Source organism: Spodoptera frugiperda, chromosome 22, assembly GCF_023101765.2.
Source record: "Spodoptera frugiperda isolate SF20-4 chromosome 22, AGI-APGP_CSIRO_Sfru_2.0, whole genome shotgun sequence".
Lineage (NCBI taxonomy): Eukaryota > Metazoa > Arthropoda > Insecta > Lepidoptera > Noctuidae > Spodoptera > Spodoptera frugiperda.
This window is the reverse complement of record NC_064233.1, coordinates 3,383,098-3,403,833: the sequence shown is the minus strand read 5'-3', so window position 1 is coordinate 3,403,833 and position 20,736 is coordinate 3,383,098. Positions and strand designations below refer to the sequence as shown.

Here is a 20,736-nt window from a genome sequence, read left to right as displayed (position 1 = left end):
ATTGAAGAAAACTCTGTCAGCGTTTGTAATGTGCTCGAATTTAGGTGTGAGTCCTTTTAAAATATCTCCAGTACAGGATTGTATACATGTGTGGAATGTCGCGTTTCGTTTACTGACTTGCTCTTGTGTCTAACACGCTGTACAACACCTTTCTTTGATTAATATTCTAACATTGATCTTGTGCATGTAATAATTGTAACCGTGTTACTATCCACTCTTGAGGGCCTCGGCTTATTATTAAAAAGTTCAAACCACAATTTTGGTACACCAGATTCTGGTAGCACTTGTATGTGATGCTGTAAATCATAGCTTGCACTGTATTACTGGTGTACAGTTCCCATATCTTGAGTATATCCCCTATGTAACTGAATTTACCTATAATATAGTTTTTAACTTTAGTCACACTCCTTGACGTGCTGTTCCGCTTTGTCATTCCTGTTCATCTTTCCGCTACTTAGGACTGTCTATTGAAACTCACTGATGTTGCTTTATCCTTTTTGCTGGAATTGCTAAATGAAAAGCCCGTAGTACTCAGACTGCAACTCTGCGATATCAGGCGAGGGGTGCATTTGTGGCTGTGGCTTCCTCGAGCTTCTCTTCATGGGCAGTCATCCTCAAAGTAAGAGCGCCTTCATGTCCTCGAAGCTTGCAGCAGTTTCGTGCGCGCATCTATCTCTACCTACTCAGGTCTGTGGCTCCTATGAATCCTCTCAGTTTATGTTAACGAGGACCTGTAGGTGTTCGTTTATAACTGAACTTGTTTTTATTTCTTTTATGTGTTAACGAAGAATAATAATAATATGAGAAATATATCTGTTAACGAAGTTTACAGTTTCTCCACATTTTGCCTTAACCATTACACATGTACAATGTATGTCGCGTACTATGTGTTAGTACCTTAACGTGCTGTAGTCGAATACGAAGTACTCGTTTACAAACGTCACTTACTGGAGTTATCGTATACAGTAAAGTTTCGTGCGCGCATCTATCTCTACCTACTCAGGTCTGTTTCAGGTAGTTGAGTGTCTGATGATCTTCTTCTACTTCGTTGAATGTTCCATTTTTGTTATAGAGTTGTGTCGGATATTTCGTGTACACTATGACTTAGTACGAATTACTTATATATCACCTTGATGTGCTGTTATTCATATCGAACTCCACAATCATTACTGGTAATGAAATACCTACAATACCTACTCAGGTCCGTTGGTTTTCATGTATTCTTACTGTTCGTATAGATTATTTCTACAACCTTTTAGAAGGACATGTGCTTTAGCGGTTATTTGTCTTTTAAGTAATCTGTTAGTTTTGGTAATGAATTTATTGAATTTAATAATTTTAGTTTCTTCAGAAGTTAGTCTACGCTTTTTAGATTCAAGTATTTATAGTGTGATTGAGAAGCACGGGCTGACACCAACTCGCTGGAGAGACTGTTATTCAGACTGGCCGTGATGTTGAGGTTTAATGTTTCTAGTTGGCTAATTTGGCCATTAGCGTCATGTAGCTGTTGTTCTAAGAGAGCTTTGTCATGTAATGTTGCAGCAGCGTCAGTCTTGAACTCCGCAACAGCGGTTTGATGTTTCTTGACTAGTCCTGCAGCTCAGGCTGTAGTTTAAAACGGTCGCGATGGTTATAATTGAAGTTTACTCAGATCCATCTACCTCCTCCATAGCTTCTGTATGGCATCTTTCCAATATGACATCTGTTGTAGATCCCTTATATTTCTTAGTTCTGGAACTCACTGATGTAGATTTTTTATCTGTTTGCTGAATAATATTAGGGACCCACCATGTAATATTTGCTTTCTACTGAAGTTACTAATTACATTGTAATTTTCTAAATTTAAAGATGTTAGTTGGTCCTCCTTTAACCAATGCTCTGATAGACAAATTACATCTAGATTACTAATAAATCTATTAGTGTCAAAAAATAAAAGTCTGTCTTTTTGTGTAATATGTTATTCAGTACACCTATGTACTTATTCTTTGAAGAAGAAAGTGTATTTGAATATGGGAAAGCACACACAATTATTTTCCCTATATTTGATTTTAATAAGGTGTCCACACCATTCACAACATTCCCGTGTTAAACCTAAACTGTTGCCTACTATTAAAACTAAAACTGATTCTTCATCCAAGTCTGTATGAGTTATTTGTTCTAACTCATATTGTGGTAACTATTGTTTATATAGCTATGATCAAGTTGATCATACATCATTTGGTCAAATCCGGAACCTAGCTCATTACTATATGTAAACATATGTTTCATAGTTATGTTTACTATTTGACTGAGTTTTAATTGATTTTATTTGTACCGGTGTAATTGAAGTCTCAGGAGGCTGAGGTTGGTTCACACAACTGCATTGTAGGTCATTTGCCAATGACTCATACCTCTCTGCGTTGTACTTCACCATATCCATCAGCTCCGAGGCCTCCAGCAGGCGTTCACTCAACTGTTGTTGGGATTGCTTATATTTATCAAAGATGTCCCGCAACATACCTTCCTTATTAAATAAATCTTTGTGAAGGCTCTGAATGTCAGAATCATACATTCTTCTACAGTGATCAAGTTCACTGTTGCAAGATTGAAGACCTTGAATTAAATTACTTCTATCTTTTCTTAAGGTCCTACATGTAACGACGGCTGTCGGAAGGTTTAAACAATCACGATGCATTTGATTTTCAACGTTACTTAGATCCGTTTCAGTCGTTTGTCTTGTTTCCATGACAGATTCACAATAGATTTAATTGACAAAGTTACTCAGATCCGTTCAACAAGACTATTGGTTGCACTTTTTTGTGATTCAACTACCCACATATACGGACACGTAGTTGTATTGCCAGTACTGCGGAACTTCCCTACACAACGTGTATCACTGCTTCCATTCTGTCTTATAATTATCCAGATTTATTTCTACGTTACAGATGTTTTGATGTATGTCGCTTACTTTAGATTTGTACTTTGATGTTGTGATAACAGTTGGCAAGTCGATCTTCGTTACCTGGCAATGCTAGTATGATATTCTTGTATTCTGGACCCTGTCTTTTTTACAATTTTTTTGAGTAGTTCCCTTATGACCGCCACTGCTAGGTGGGCTTAATTGCCATTAGCAAATGTAATCCTACTCATATGTAGTTCGTTAGAGCAAGATTTTAGTTATTTTAACCAAATTAAGTCTCTCAGGTATATTTATATATGTCGCGTAATCTGTTTTAGTAACGTAACGTACTTAACGTGCTGTAAATCGAACACGAAGTACTCGTTTACAAACGTCACTTACTGGAGTTATCGTATACAGTAAAGTTTCGTGCGCGCATCTATCTCTACCTACTCAGGTCTGTTTCAGGTATTTTAGTGTCTGATGATCTTCTGGCTTGTTAATGACCATCTGTAGGTGTTCGTTTATATTTCCAACTTACTCCTGGAACTTACTGATCTTGGTTTAACTGTACTGTGTATTTTGTACTTGATACGTACGTCTGCGTCTGTCATTCCCACATTTGTGTGTCCTCAGTCAACATGTTTGGACCTTGACATGCTGTACGACACTGAACATAGTCCACATCTTTCTTTAATATTCTAACATCGATCTTGCCCATGTAATAATTGTAACCGTGTTACTATCTACTCTTGAGGGCCTCGGCTTATTATTATAAAGTTCAAAACACAATTTTGGTACACCAGATTCTGGTAGCACTTGTATGTGATGCTGTAAATCATAGCTTGCACTGTATTACTGGTGTACGTTTCCCATATCTTGAGTATATCCCCTATGTAACTGAATTTACCTATAATATAGTTTTTACCTTTAGTCACACTCCTTGAATTAATGTTCCGCTTTGTCATTCTTGTTTATCTTTCTGCTACTTAGGTCTGTCTATTGAAACTGGCTGATGTTGCTTTATCCTTTTTGCTGGAATGGCTATTGTTTCGGAATGCGTTTTGACGTTTTTGGTTATAGGTTAACTGAGGTACTACGGGACTTGACAGCCAAAGAGTCACGCGGTGGAATACTAGAGAAAGTTGCGGAACTCTATAGACTGTATAGAAAACCACATCGTCCTACAAGTGATACTCAAGATGAGGGAACAGCTGACGTCGGCTGGCAGAGTCTTCTTCAGTCTACAGCACGTCAAGGTGACGACGTGGTCTATATGGAGTTCCGCATCTTTTCTGGTGTTTCACCGCCACGGGTGACTCGTCAGCTGTAAGCTATTCTGTCTCCCTTGCTACTCAGGTCACTTAACATTTTGGCATTGTGGCATCTACTGCTGTTCTTCTTCATTCAGTAATTTCAACGTGATTTCACCTGGCATCAAGTGATGTATTGTAACGTCTTGTGGTGTATATGTACATACTTGATGTGCTGTTTATGTCCATCGATTCGTACGCTCTGTGCTATACGATTTGTGCTACATAATTAGATTAGTGTAGGTAGGATTGACGTTGTAATTTACTCTGCACCTCCCCGTGTTGTGGTTGTTCACGAATATAGTGTTATAGTGTAACACCTACACTGCTCAGGTCCGTTTGAGAACATTTTTCACGTGAATAATAGCTCGCTGTTTTGATTCATCGTGCCTTGGTGTAGAGGTGCGCTCGCGGCACAGCAGGTGACTTGTCGGCTGGTACTGGTTCAGCTCCTTGCGACACACATACCGGGGTTGACAACATATCAAACGCTACTTACTGCTGACTTTCTATAAAGGTTACAAGTGACCTGTATAGCCATGCCTTCCCCCGATTATAAGCATTATGGCAAAGTTATCACTGCAGATAATCTTTATTATATAAACATATTATTAGTACCACGTCGTGGGTGTCACTTGTAGGACGATGTAGTTTTATAATAAACGTCACTTACTCAGTGCTTGACGTACCTATCATAATATCATTGAGATTTAAAGTTGTCGTGCGTAAGTAAATATTAATTATTATTCCTTAATGCCAGTCCAAGACATACCATCTGACATTTATTTTCAATGTGGTCTTGCGCCTAACACTTTGACATAGTATGCAAGACAAACACCGTGTTTTCTGATATTTCACCGTCATGATGTCACCCATAGCGTCTCCAGTGTCGCGATACGTACTCAGGTCTGTCGTTTCGTCTGTCGATATCGGGTCATAAGTTATCCTTATTTTCTAATGACATGATCTGTTGTAGATCCTTTATATTTCTTAGTTCTGGAACTCACTGATGTAGATTGTTTATCTGTTTGCTGAATTCTTCTCCGTGTGTCTGCACTCGAGGTCCAGCGCAAGACACTTTTTGTTTCATAATAATATAAACATCTTTATATCCCTTACATTATTCTTATATTGATATACATTTCAAGTATCCTAAGGTGGAAATCCAAGCAATACATAATTTCTTACATCGCATTGTTTTCCAAATGTTGACACGTTCATGTAATCTGTCAAAGTGTCTCCACTCATAATTCTCAAGAAACTCATTTCTACCGCATTTATACATGTTCCTTCTGCCATACCTAGTATTCAGATTTTGGTTGCTTGGACTTACGTCTTAGATCCTTGATGTACGTCACGGGTTCTGGTCTAACACTGTAATGATGTAGTTCTGTTAGTCGGAACTGCATCACTCGTCATTCCCATATCTTGAGTATCATTTGTATTTGATATTTGTGTTTAATTATTTACTCCGAGGCCTCAAGCAGACGTTCGCTTAACATTTGTTGGGAATATTTGTCTTTCTTTCTTCTTGGTTCTCACAATAAATATTATTTCAGCATTATGTATATGTAAATATTGTACTCGCACTACGTCAGTCAGTCATTCCCTCTTTTCTGGATCACTTGAGAGCCACAGGGTTTTCTATTGAAACGCTTTATATATTCTGTTTGGTTCATATGTGGAATCTTACTTTCCATTTACGGACTTGGATTTGTGTCTAACACCTTGACATGCTGTATAACACTGAACACAGTCCTCATCTTGTTTTAATATTATGTCCTTTCTCTTAGTTGGGTCTAGCGGTGCTATTTAAGCTATTATTTCACACTTTTATGCTGAGTGTGCCACACATATTGTGAGACGTATGTTTGTTAATTGGTACGTAGACAATATTCCGTGCAATATTTGCAATGTCTGTCCACCTGCTACTCTTCCTGGAATCTGTTTTCTCTTCTCAACTAATGGTATAGGTGGCTCTTTGTCGTGCAGTATCGCTATTGGTATACTTGGTTCTGATGTCCTTTAGATTGGCTATCATCTTTACAACTGTTTGTGTACGTTTAACAAAATGGTGCGAGTCAGTAATACCTTCCATTCGTACAATAAGGAACTTCCACAGAAATTGTGAAATGTGGATTGGAAGTTACAGACTCTTTCTTTATGTTCATTTCTACATCAAAGATATTTCGTGTACACTATGACTTAGTACGAATTACTTATATATCACCTTGATGTGCTGTTCGTAAAACCAATTTTGTAGTTGCGTTTCGTTTTGTTTGCTTCTTGTAACTGTCATCAATGTTAGTGGCACGTGTTCATGTCATGATGTCCACCATAGTCGTCAGTTGTCGAGTGTGGGCTCTCATGTGTGAGTTGATAGCTTCCACTATCTATACTCGCAGTTGTAGTGAGGCACGCGGCTTCAAGTGTTTCCTTGACTTCTATTCTTATATTGATGCCCTGTAGAACAAGTAAGGCTCGTTGTAGAATCTATCTATCTCTCTGCTACTCAGGTCCGTTAATTTTCTCATAAATGTCTTTAGCTTTTTACAGCATTTCTGATGTCTTTATTATGTTAGTTGGCGATATTAAACAGGGTATTGTCTGAACATGACATCTGTGTATCATTGTCTTAATTCGGTCTTATAGTCATTGTTACTTCGCCACACGTTGTTTATGTATGTCGCCTACTTTTCTTCGCGACCTTTATCTGCTGTGACTCGAAGCACAACTCTGTAAGCACTGACCAGTTGTTCCCACAGTTTGAGTGTCGGTAGTGTGTACATTGAGTGATCAAGGTTTGAGAAACTGTTTCTCTTGTCGCTGAATAGAGTTTGCTCCTTACTATTCGTCGTCATTATTCACTGATATGTAATGGATAGTAATGGAGTGCTTTTTCCCACTTTGTTCGAACGTCTTGACGTGCTGTTTATGACTCTCTACGTATCAATCGATGGTTGTATCTGTCAACCATGTCTTTTGCAATCAAATAAAACACATTGTACTTCACACTGCTACGTATTTTAGCCTATGACAACTGTAAGTGGACCTCCCCGTGTCCTGAGCCAGTAGCACTTTATCCATGTTTTGTAGTCATATGTCATATCCCTGTGCTACATATGTATATCATTGCTTGTATTCACTATGATGTTAGTAAAATTACTTTGCAATATATTTCACCTTGATGTGCTGTTATTCTTTTCAAATATTTCTGTCATTATTCGTAACGAAATACTACAATACCTACTGGGTCATAAGGTTTTCATGTATTCTACAACTGCGACTTTGCTGTCAAGTGGTCTAATTCTGATTGTAGGTTCTGGGTGTCAGTTTCATTAATTTATCCTATTCTTTTGATTTAATTTAGAAGAGTAAATATTAAGTTAGTTTAGAAGCCGGAATCTCTTTATGTTTAATTTAACATTTTTTATAAAAAAACTTTTGTCTTTTGACTAATCTGTTAGATTTTTGTTATACATTTGTTGATTTTTATATATTTCTTTAGTTTCTTATTACTACAACAAAGTGATTTTTATGGAATGACATAAATCACTAACACAGGTGAGGTCTATAGTCACTGGATTCAAGTCAATATGTTGTGATTGAGAAGCACGGGCTGACACAAACTCGCTGAAGAGACTGTTATTCAGACTGGCCGTGATGTTGAGGTTTAATGTTTCTAGTTGGCTAATTTGATTATTGGCCTCATGCAGCCGTTGTTCTAAATGAGCTTTGTCATGTAATGTCTGTTCGTACTCGTTGCTACATTAACTGAACCCGTCCACAACAAATTGGAGCCTCTCCCGAGCCTCAATGGCTTCAGTGTGTTGAATTTGTAACTGAGCTATTTCACATTTCAGTTTCCTATTACTATTTAAAACGTCTAAGAATTCCCTCTCATTGTCATCTCTTTCCTTCAGTAGTTGTTCACACAACTCCTTTGAAGCCTGAGAGTTCGCTCAAATTAAAGGTTGATTTTGAAAGAAGCTTTGGAGACCAGGGGTATTTGCGAGTGAAATCATATTGGAAATTTTGAGAAAGAGATTTGTATTTGGTAAATTATGTTAATAATATGAGAAATTGAAGCTGATTTATTCAAGAAAACTGCTAGAAAAGTTAAGTAGTTTAAAACAAAGGAGTTGTGTCAGCAACCGCAAAGAGGTTATGTTTATTAATATGCCTGATAATTTAACTTATCAGGCCTTATACTTGAGTTTTATTTAGTGATATCGTTGTAAATACGATTATTATAACGTACAAAATAGCCTATTTCGTTCAAATTATACAATATTTTACCTGATATTGAGATGACAGTTTAGCAAATTCCTTACGCCGGTAACCGTAAATTTTCCAACTTCACCAATTTCACAAAAATTACTTTAAAAATGGGAAAACTTTATAGTATACACTATATATTTTATATTTCCTCAGTGTTGAGATTAATATACTGAAAAAACATTAATTAAAAAAAATAACACGGACAGCAACAAATCAGCTGTTTACCCCAGTGTTGCCACAGCAAAAAAATATGTTTTTATACTTCACTGTAAGTAGTTCTGTTAGTCGGAACTGCATCACTCGTCGTTCCCATATCTTGAGTATCATTTATCGTTTGTACTACATGATGTCCATACATCGCTGCTTAAATTTCTTTATCTACGTTTATTTCTGTACTTTGTATTACCACAGGTTACTTTGATGTGCTGTCAACGGTATCAGCATATTCTTCGGCTCTGGTTCTGGTCTAACACTGTAATGATGTAGTTCTATTAGACTGAACTGCATCACTCGTCATTCCCATATCTTGAGTATCATTTGTATTTGGTATTTGTGTTTAATTATTTACCATTATAGGTTATTTTTAACCATTCATGCACAAACCGTGCACTAAAACCTGTACATAAGGTGGGCTTAATGCCATGAGCAAATGTAATCCTACTCATATCTAGTTCGTTAGAGCAAGATTTTAGTTATTTTAACCAAATTAAGTCTCTCAGGTATATTTATATATGTCGCGTAATCTGTTTTAGTAACGTAACGTACTTAACGTGCTGTAAATCGAACACGAAGTACTCGTTTCATCAGATTGAAAATAGTATTCGCTGACCGTTGTAGTATACACCACTATCGCCTGGTTTGCGAAGCGACACAAGACAAGACCCTACTACTCAGCTCAGTCTCTGCTTTACTGGATTGAGTAGTCTGTATAGAGCCTTTCTTATGATTTGTTCTTCCTATGTTGCTATAGAGCAGCGTCAGTCTTGAACTCCGCAATAGCGGTTTGATGTTTCTTGACTAGCCCTACAGCTCAGGCTGTAGTTTAAAACGGTCGCAATGGATATAATTGAAGTTTACTCAGATCCGTGAAATTTCCTCTATGACTATGTTCTTTCCAATATGACATTTATCATTCAACTATCTAGACATGCAGGCGCGTTGTTATATTGCCAGTACTGTGTAATTTCCCCACGCAACGTGTATCACTGCTTTTATTCCGTCTTATAATTATCTAGATTTATTTCTACGTTACACATTCTTTAAGCATGTCGCTTATTTTGGATTTACACTTTGATATGCTGTAGATTGAAGAAAACTCTGTCAGCGTTAGTAATGTGCTCGAATTTAGGTGTGAGTCCTTTTAAAATATCTCCAGTATAGGATTGTATACATGTGTGGAATGTCGCATTTCGTTTACTGACTTTGACTTGTGTCTAAGACCTTGACATGCTGTTAGACTAAAACAAAATTTTTTTGCGTTTCTAAACATCCTTGGTTAAAGGTAAACCGAGGTGTTAAGAGACTCGACAGCCAAAGAGTCACGCGGTGGAATACTAGAGAAAGTTGCGGAACTCTATAGACTGTATAGAAAACCACATCGTCCTACAAGTGATACTCAAGATGAGGGAACAGCTGACGTCGGCTGGCAGAGTCTTCTTCAGTCTACAGCACGTCAAGGTGACGACGTGGTCTATATGGAGTTCCGCATCTTTTCTGGTGTTTCACCGCCACGGGTGACTCGTGAAAGGGTGTGGGTGAACTAGTCTACCTCCCTGCTACTTAGGTCCGTCCGTGGAATGTCAATTGTTGGCCAGTCTACTAAACACGTTGAACCAACGGAGTGTTCCGGTTCTTTATCAGGCATCAAGTTTGAGTAATTCTCAGTATCTCTTATGTGTTAACGATGTGTATAGACCAGTATCAGTCCTAGCGAGCACTGCGCTATATACGTTGGTACTGTTTGTATTCCGCTGTGTCGGTGTATTGGCTGTTTTAGACCTTTTCTTCCCGTCGACCTTACTGTGCTGTTGGAGTCGGTAGTCCTGGATTATAATGTTTACATACTGAGTTCTATATTGAAACCTCGGGGTGGGTTAATTATTTGTACGTAGTATTTTTCAATGCTCCTTCTGCCAAATCTGGCATTTATTTGTAATTCTTTGCAGTTATTCCCAAATGTGTACTGTCGTCCCATACGGGAGATGTGTAGTTCTGTCTACGTCACGGAGTCACTACCAAGTCTAACACTGTAATGATGTAGTTCTGTTAGTCGGAACTGCATCACTCGTCATTCCCATATCTTGAGTATCATGGTAAATATCTACCTTTAGAAGACCATGTAGAATGTAGTTCAAATGATCCCGGTGTAAAACATCGTTGCCGTATAGATATTGTACGGCACACTGCACAGTAAAGTTTCGTGCGCGCATCTATCTCTACCTACTCAGGTCTGTTTCAGGTATTTTAGTGTCAGATGATCTTCTGGCTTGTTAATGACCATCTGTAGGTGTTCGTTTATATTTCCAACTTACTCCTGGAACTTACTGATCTTGGTTTAACTGTACTGTGTATTTTGTACTTGATACGTACGTCTGCGTCTGTCATTCCCACATTTGTGTGTCCTCAGTCAACATGTTTGGACCTTGGCATGCTGTAATCTGGTGAATGCAACACTGAACATAACTTCTACATCTTGTTTTAATATTACATCCTCTATCGGTTTGTTGGGTCTAGCGGTGTCTATTAAAGACTATTATTTCACGCTTTTATGCAGAGTGTGCCACACATATTGTGAGACGTATGGAGCTGTTAATAGGTACGTAGACAATATTCCGTGCATTATTTCAGTGTCTTTTCACTGCTACCCTTTCTGGAGAATTTTTACTTTAGTCTCAATTAATGGTATAGGTGGCTCTTTGTCGTGTACCTGCTCCGTCAAGTTGTTTACATTAGGCACTATCCTATACAACTATTTGTGTACGTTTAACAAAATGGTGCGAGTCAGTAATACCTTCCATTCGTACAATAAGGAACTTCCACAGAAATTGTGAAATGTGGATTGGAGTTACAGACTCTTTCTTTATGTCCATTTCTACATCAAAGATATTTCGTGTACACTATGATTTAGTACAATTACTTATATTCACCTTGATGTGCTGTTCATAGAACCAATTATTGTAGTTGTATAGTTTTGTTTGCTTCTTGTAACTGTCATCAACTTAGTGGCACGTGTTCATGTCATAATGTCCACCATAGTCGTCAGTTGTCGAGTGTGGGCTCTCATGAGTGAGTTGATAGCTTCCACTATCTATACTCGCAGTTGTAGTGAGGCACGCGGCTTCAAGTGTTTCCTTGACTTCTATTCTTATATTGATGCCCTGTAGAACAAGTAAGGCTCGTTGTAGAATCTATCTATCTCTCTGCTACTCAGGTCTGTTAATTTTCTCATAAATTTCCTTAGCTTTTTACAGCATTTCTGATGTCTTTATTATGTTAGTTGGCGATATTAAACAGGGTATTGTCTGAACATGACATCTGTGTATCATTGTCTTAATTCGGTCTTATAGTCATTGTTACTTCGCCACACGTTGTTTATGTATGTCGCCTACTTTTCTTCGCGACAACTTTATCTGCCCGTCCCTCTTATCGTTAGTAATATGCACTAATTTTTGTGTGAGAGCCTTTAAAATATCTTCAGTACAGGATTGTATACATGTGTAGAATGTCGCGTTTCGTTTACTGACTTGGACTTGTGTCTAACACCTTGACATGCTGTAGCACTACACAACATCACATCACCTGTACTTTATTTTACTAAAGTTTTATTGATCTGTTTTTGTTTTAATTCAGGTTCAGCTTTCTGTTGACCGGCATCGGTGGCTCTTGGTTGTGTTCTTAGTAATTGGTTGTTAAGAGACGCCCTTAAAGAGAATACGCGGTCTACGGCCTTCTGGTTTTTCTAGACGCAAACAGTACAATGTTTAGTTACGTGGCCGAACTGCTGACACAAGTGGCATTTAACTATTTCGACATCGTCTATGAATCGGCAGGTAGCCCAATCTATAAAAAGTTTGTCTTTCGTTGAAACTAGGTGTTTGCGTATATTAGCGTCTATTTCTCCACTTGCGACCGTCAGGCGGGTAATTTTACATGATTTAATAAAATCTTACTCTTTAACTTCGATTTCCCCACTAATGTTTTGACGGTAAAGGGAGGTCAAAAACGCGGCGTCCTCCATAGAACCAGGGACGTCCTTGACGAGGATACGCGGCCTACGACCTTTTGGTTTTTCCAAACGCAAACCGGCGGTACGAATCGCTGCTACGGACTCAAGTTTTTTTATTTGCTGCTCGTTAGCAACACGCAATACGACACCCGACTTCGCGGTTTTTTTAACTCCTACAATTTGAAAACCGTCGTCGCATGGTTTGATCGCCTTCATAAGCGCCTGTTTAGTCGCCGATGAGACTCAGGTCCGTATCGTGATACTGTCGGTTATTCTTTTTTGTGATTCAACTACCCACATATACGGACACGTAGTTGTATTGCCAGTACTGCGGAACTTCCCTACACAACGTGTGTCACTGCTTCCATTCCGTCTTATAATTATCCAGATTTATTTCTACGTTACAGATATTTTATGTATGTCGCTTACTTTGGATTTGTACCTTGATGTGCTGTTGGGATTACAGTTGGCAAGTCGATCTTGCGCGGCCACCGTCTGACTACCTGTCGCGACTAGCACAGGAAATTCTGATGTATTCAAAAAACAACCCACCTGTACTTATTTTACCACTCAAAGTCCCTTGTGCAAATAGAGTACATAATGTTCTGTTAGACTGAACTGCATCACTCGACATTTTCATATCTTGAGTATCATTTGTAGGTGGTTTTAACTACATGATGTCCGTACGTCGCTGCTTATGTTCCATTATCTTCATTTATTTCTATATCATAGACTTTTCATACATATTGCTTGAATTTGTATCTACAGATTACTTTAATGTGCTGTCGACCGACCCATCAACAAAATTTTATAAACCGATTTAGTTCGGCGCCACAAATATTTCATATACGTTACGTACGTTTCTGCGGTGAAGTGGTTTATTATAGTTGTCAATAAAGAAACTAAGTTTTTTCCAATTGCATCACTAAAGTTGATTTTAATATATTTCTTTAGTTTTTTGTTACTACAACAAAGTGTTTTTATGGAATGACATGAATCACTATCACAGGTGAGGTCTATAGTCACTGGATTCAAGTCAATATGTTGTGATTGAGAAGCACGGGCTGACACCAACTCGCTGGAGAGACTGTTATTCAGACTGGCCGTGATGTTGAGGTTTAATGTTTCTAGTTGGTTAATTTGACTATTGGCCTCATGTAGCTGATGTTCTAAATGAGCTTTGTCATGTAATGTTTGTTCGTACTCACTGCTACATTGACTGAACCCGTCCACAACAAATTGGAGCCTATCCCGAGCCTCAATGGCTTCAGTGTGTTGAATATGTAACTGAGCCATTTCACATTTCAGCTTCCTATTACTATTTAAAATGTCTAAGAATTCCCTCTCATTGTCATCTCTTTCCTTCAGTAGTTGATCACACAACTCCTTTGAAGCCTTCAGTTCGCTCAAAGCCAAGTTAAGATTTGACTCCTCCTGGCGAGCATGGGCTTTACGTGTGAGAATCATATTGGAAATGGAGACAGAGACAGTAAGAAGGAAGTTATAATAATAATTAAGAGATGTGAAGCTAATTAGTCAAGAACGGCTAGAATGATGAGTGTGTTTCCCTGTATTTATTCAGGTACTTCAATCGGTGGTTCTTTGTCGATCAGTTCTCGGAGATCAGAAGAGTCTAAGTTAGTGGTGGCTCTTTGTCGTGCACTGGAATAAAATTTAAGGTTTTTTGTGATTATTATTGCCAACATTTCGGTGTGAAGTCTGATTCGTTGGTGAAGTAAATGGTGAATATATACATACAGCTACACCTGTAACCTCTTTCACTATTATTTCTTGTTTTATGGGTATCATCTCCAATGACTTCTCTCGCCTTGGGTGAGGTGAGAGGGAGTGTCAGACTTACTGACTAAATACCACCCCGTTCCTACTCCTGAATGATATTTATTTTTGCAAATAGGTTACAATGTAACTCTTTTACACGCCAATCTCTTCAATAACTATGTACATGAGGCCGGATATGAATCTGTAAATCTATATCTTGTTACTCAGGTCCGTTGGTCTACCTCTACCATAATTCCTTCCAAATTCAAAATGCTTAATTTTAAAGCCTTTGTCTAGAAATGTCGAGTCTTACTGTATTAATTAATCTTCTGCTTGCAACAATGTGGATACGTCGTGTTGTGTCGGTGGCTCTTTGTCGTGCACTCGTAAAAAGTTTAAAGTTGCTTTGGTGGTAGTATTGCCAACCATTTCAATGAGAGGTCGGATTGTTTGTTGAAGTAAATGGTGAATATATACATACAGCTACACTTGTAACCTCATTCAATATTATTTTTTGTTTTATGGGAAATTTCTCTAATGTCTTTTCCCGTCTTGAGAGAGTTAAGCGCCTACCACACGTGCATGCCTGACCACAGTTTTAATTGCACATGCTTGTCGCAAGAAAAGACTGAACACGGATGTGTCTACCACACGGCACAGTTAAGTACGCGCAAGCCACATTCTTGTCGACATCGTCGGCGTGGAAACAATGTTTCCCAATGAAGAACTATTTCTTCTTCAAGTGTTTGCTTGTGAAAAAAAAAGAAAATACAAAAGTCAAAGTGTAAACGATCAAAGTGGACAAAAAAATGGCTGTTGAATAGAAAAATTCATTCACGTAATTGGCATAATTCATCATTGGCAGAGATTTATATAATTCAATGAATTCAGTAACGAACTGTCGATTGTATGTACGTAAATCTGCCCTTTTTAACGACCGTGCACGTACAATTACTCCACTCGACTAAACTGAGAGCGGCTTGAACACTGAACTACCAACCACACGCGCAGACAAGTTCGTACAAGTATAGCTTGCGCATGCCAGAATTTCAAGCAAGTTTAAAAACCATCAAGCCAAGCATTGGAGTTTGCGCATGCTACCGTTTTACCAACTACACGCACAGTGTTCAGTGTACAAGCTGGCATGCGCAAGTAAAACTGCGGTCAAGCATGCACGTGTGGTAGACGCATAGACTCTTAACTGCCTAAAAACCTCACCACCACCTTGTTACTCAGATCCGTCATGGCTCTTCTTTATGGTTTTCAAGTTTAAAGTACATAATTTTTAAGCTTTTAGTCCAGAAATGTCGAGTCTTACTGTATTAATCTTCTGCTTGCAACATTTGAGGTATAGAATACATCTTACGTTGCAGTTTGTGTGTAGACAGTTCAGATCTTGCCCAGCTCTTGGTGGCAACAGCATCATGTCTTTGAGCTGATAGCTCACACTATATTTGTTAATAATTCCCCCACCTTTTGTTGAGGGAGAAAATCATCCGATGACTCTTGCCTTGTGTCGTTGTCGTTGTTAGTGTCGTTCCATTCTTTCTCCTGCTTTGAGCCGGAGCCCCGGTAAACCCGCTAGGTAGTCCGCAGCTCCGGATCAAGCATTATCCCGACTGGGCCCCATACATGGTCGTCTGATGACTCTTTAAGGCGCGCGCGGAACGCGACGCGCCGTACGCACGGGTCTGGTTCTGGTCGGGCGGCGAGCTACCCTTGCTCGCCGTCTGCAGACTCGGCACTTATGTGGCCGGAGATCGTCCCGTGTCGTTTCCTCTCGGCTTATCAGAAACAGGAACCTACCGAAGCAACCTTGATGTACTCTAGTCTTCAAGTCGTTTTGGTTTAGCATTATTCCTTCATAAAAGTAATCCGATTAGATTTACAATAGAAGAATGAAATGTCCTTTGACGCTCTTCGAAATTAAACTGATACCACACCTTGGTACCTACTTATCAAGCGAGGCATTTGTTTCGCATTTATTCTAGGTATTTTTATGTTTTAAACAAAACCTAGCATTCATTTCTATACTTACATGTTAGTAAATCAAGCTAAGTTTTAGGTGTAGGTACAACTACTCGTATACGTCAAGATATAGGTACTAAATATTACACTAAGTGTCGTGGTGGCCCTGGGGCTTAAGCCCGCTTCTAATGGGTGCGGGTCCGAAACCTACCAACGGCCAAGTACCAATGTGACTTTTTCCGAGCTAGGTATATGCAGGTACTTTCTAAAATTATTTAGATTCCACTGACTAACGGCGAAGAAAATTTTGGGGAAACCTGGGCTTATAATTTCTAATTATTATAAGTTTGAAATCGCCAACCCGCATTGAGCAAGTGTGGCGATTAATGCTCAAACCTTTTCCGTGTGAGAAGAGGCCTTTGGACAGCATTTGGTATTTTCTATGAATTTTGTAGATCATCAAATCTATGAATGAAAGTGTCATTGTTTTTGTATAATTTATTGTATTGAAAGTCGCAATAATTTATTTTTGATTGTGAATAATACCCAATTGTGTATTTGTTTATGCTTGCAATAAATGTTGTATGTACCTATGTTACAAAATGTATTAAAATAATGTAAATGTTTTATATTGAGATTGACTATACCTACGTGTAAATACTGTACATTGAAAATATGTAAAAAATAAATACATAATAACCATGTACCTAGGTACTATACCTAATGCGCTCTAAGAAGGTGCGGCTGACAGATTCAGTAACGTTTCGTATCACTCTTGAAAGTTGCTGCGATTTAAAAATTATGCCTTAATATTTTAGCTGTATCACATTCGTATTATGTTAAATCATTCGGATGCGTAGTTAATTAAATTAAAACCAACTGGAATGTTCTAGTATTCAATTAAAATCTAATAAAATGAAAAATAAAGTAAAGTGTTATGCGTATAACGTAAAGCCATAGTCGTGTTTAGTGATGGGATGTACGGCTACGATGGATAGGTAGTCGATGTTTTTTTAGAATAAAAAACGAAAATCGTGCGTCGTTCAATTATCATTCTTAAAAAACCTTTAATTATGTGGGTAAATCCACTGTAGACGCGGCTCTCTCTGCCCAAACCACAGTGACATTATCTAAGCAGAAATATGTAGTAGGCATTTTTCTAGACATTTCCGGCGCCATTGATAATACGTGGTGGTACTTAATCTAACATATACAAACTAATATATCCTTGTTTTCTTCACGGTTCTATAAAACTGTAACTCTGAAACACCTCAGGGCTCGGTCATAAAATATTTATTTTGACAAGTATATACACGTAGTTAGACTGCACAACTAAATAACACACACATTTAATAAAAAAATTCAAGAGAATTAAATGTATGCTGCGAGTATCGATAACGATAAAAAAAGATTTTTCTAATGTCCATCCCTAAAGAGAGACGTCAACGTCATACTGGCATCTGTCAGCCGCACCTTCTTAGAGCGCATTAGGTATAGTTACTAAATAGAAACCGAACCCAAAAATGTAATTAAAATGTTTGTCTATATTGTGTCTCTCTGTCTATAGATGTTCAAGTGTCATGTAAAAACTTGGTATAATATATTATAGTTCATTATAAAACTGTAGATCGTTATTTTTGTATTTTATAAATACCGAATGTACTTATTTAATTTTGTTTAGTAACTATGTAAAAATTGTATGTGTATATGTTTTGGTAATAAACTGTAATGATGTGGTAAACCTAAACTTGTATTTTTATTTTTCCCTAATATTCCATTACATACCTACTTAGACAGTTATATATTTAGGTAGGTAGTAAATACTTATTCTTTTTTTTTTTTTGAGGCGTGAAAATCATCCAATCTAGTCTTGGTTGAGGCGAGAGGAAGTGATCAGATTCCTACTGACTAAAACCGCCCCGTTCCTACTTCTGAACCCGATAATCTAGGGGTCTTGGGTTCGATTCCCAGCTCGTTAAAGTATAATTGGGATTTTCCAAAATTTTCTGACTGCCTCGTTTGTCGAGTGGTCGCAAGTGCGACTGCCGAACAAGGGGTCTCGGGTTCGATTCCCGGGTCGGGCAAAGTATCACTGGGCATTTTTCGGATTTTCGAAAAAAAACTCGGTGGTAGCACCGAGTCTGGAAACGAACGTGCCCGGGAACTCACCCCCTATTACATGGGACTTATGACACAAATGGTGAAAAGTGGGTGTACATTGCATAGCGGCATTACGTGCCGTAATGTGCACCTCTGCCTACCCCTTCGGGGATAAAAGGCGTGACGTTGTGCGTGTGTCCAAAATTTTCTATTATAATGACTTGATGTTACTTGCTCGTACTGCTGCGTGACTTTCACCGTGGCGCGATATGCTAGGTACCAATCATGACTAAGAGCCCCTAACGTGACTTGAAACAATTACCTCGTTGTAGAAATCTAGTTTACTATTAGTCCTAATGCGCGTTTTCACCGACCTCTTCTAAATTCCTCGATTCCCCAACAACCCCCAAAAGGCCGGTAGCGCGCTTGTAACGCCTCTGGGGTTTCGAGAGTCCATGGGTGGCGGTGATTGCTTACAGCGGGGGCATACGATGATTTTTGCTGCGTCATGGTCGACATAGAAATATCAGTGGCATGTCACACGATGCGTTCCGGCGCCGCACCGGACTTGCAACCACCAATACGAGGCGGGGAGAGGTGAATGCGTTGCGATGTCAGCTGCTTTGCGTCACAAGGAAACTTTCATTAACAGACTGTCCAACGCTAGTTTCCACTTCCCTCGGTGAATTTAATGCAGGAGACAGAATGACTTAAGCCTAAAGGTACAAAAGAGACTGCACAACTGGGAGAAGCCCAGTCGCCAAGCACCACGGAAATTTGACTTAAAACTAAAATATTAAATGCTAATACCAAATGGGCCCTATGTGTGACTTGTTATACTTGCTTCCAGTAATAGGTATGGCAAAAACGCCGAAACGCACGGAAATCGTTTTCTTTTTCTTTTCCTTTAATAATATCTTCTGATTTATTTCGTTGCGGGATCCAAGACAGTCATTCATGTCCCTGGGACGCGCCGGACTTCAATGTTCCGGTGTTTTTGTGTTTGTATCTACTGTAGATCGGGTCGTTGTGGCGGGCTTGTCCCAATGAAAAAGACTTTTTTTATGGGACAAGCCCGCCACAACCTCCCATACCGCTGCAACTCCTGTAAGCCAGGATCTACAGTAGATACAAACATGAAAACACCGGAACACTGAAGTCCGGCGCGTCCCAGGGAAATGAATGACTGTCTTGGATCCCGCAACGAAACAAATCAGAAGATGTTATTAGAGGAGAAGAAAAGAAAACGATAGTTTCCACTTCCCTCGGTGAATTTAATGCAGGAGACAGGATGACTTAAGCCTTAAGGCACAAAAGAGACTGCACAACTGGGAGAAGCCCAGTCGCCAAGCACCACGGAAATTTTACTTAAAACTAAAATATTAAATGCTAATACTAAATGGGTCCTATGCGTGAGCTGTTATACTTGATTCCAATAATAGGTATGGCAAAAACGCCTAAACGCACGGAAATTTGCTCGAGACTCCACAAGGTCCGTGTAATAAACTACACCTGATGAAACAATTAAATTATCCAACATAGTGTTACGCTCAGATTGCCATGTTGCGGCGGATTGCTCATGTTGCAACTCCGCTGTCGAACATTGGCACCATGGTGAATCAACGAGTTTAAATGAGAGATTAAAAAAGACTGTCCAACGCTGCTACGGCGCCGCTGCGACCGTACCCACTGATTCGGTGAAATCTTTGCGGAGCGGCGCCGTAACGCATCGTGTACCCCCGGTCTTACCAACAAACAGGTCATCCGTCTGCTCGTTTACCTGTCTATACTATAAGTAAAATTATTACCTACTAACCGCCGCACTCAGTTATTTAACGGTTACTTAACACAGTCCTTGGCAAATGTTTTCGGAATAAAGTTGTTATTAAGGAATAATTCAAGTGATCAATAAATGACTGAGTACGGCAGTAAGAGACTTATTACTTTTCCAGAACACCTCACCACTTTAGCTTAGCTTTTATTTTTGGAATAAAATCGTTACCGTATAACGGGGTGAATAGATATGGGAACGGGGTGAATAGATATTGGCAAAAAGTCCTAACATCTATTCACCCCATTCCTGTATCTATTCACCCCGTTTTACCGTTACTGAGGAATAGTTTAAGTAATCATTAAATATCTCTGATTGGGGTAGTAAAAGGTAGACAGTGAATGAAATAAAACACCAAACA

The 20,736-nt window shown here is 38.8% G+C and overlaps 1 long non-coding RNA gene across 1 annotated transcript; it reads left to right on the top strand.

The window, feature by feature from the left end:
- Positions 1-1,099: 1,099 nt before the first annotated feature.
- On the top strand, positions 1,100-14,493 carry LOC126912141 (uncharacterized). Its single transcript, XR_007706787.1, has 3 exons — positions 1,100-1,209; positions 7,453-7,862; positions 13,814-14,493. It is a non-coding gene; the product is annotated as an uncharacterized LOC126912141 (long non-coding RNA).
- Positions 14,494-20,736: the final 6,243 nt, after the last annotated feature.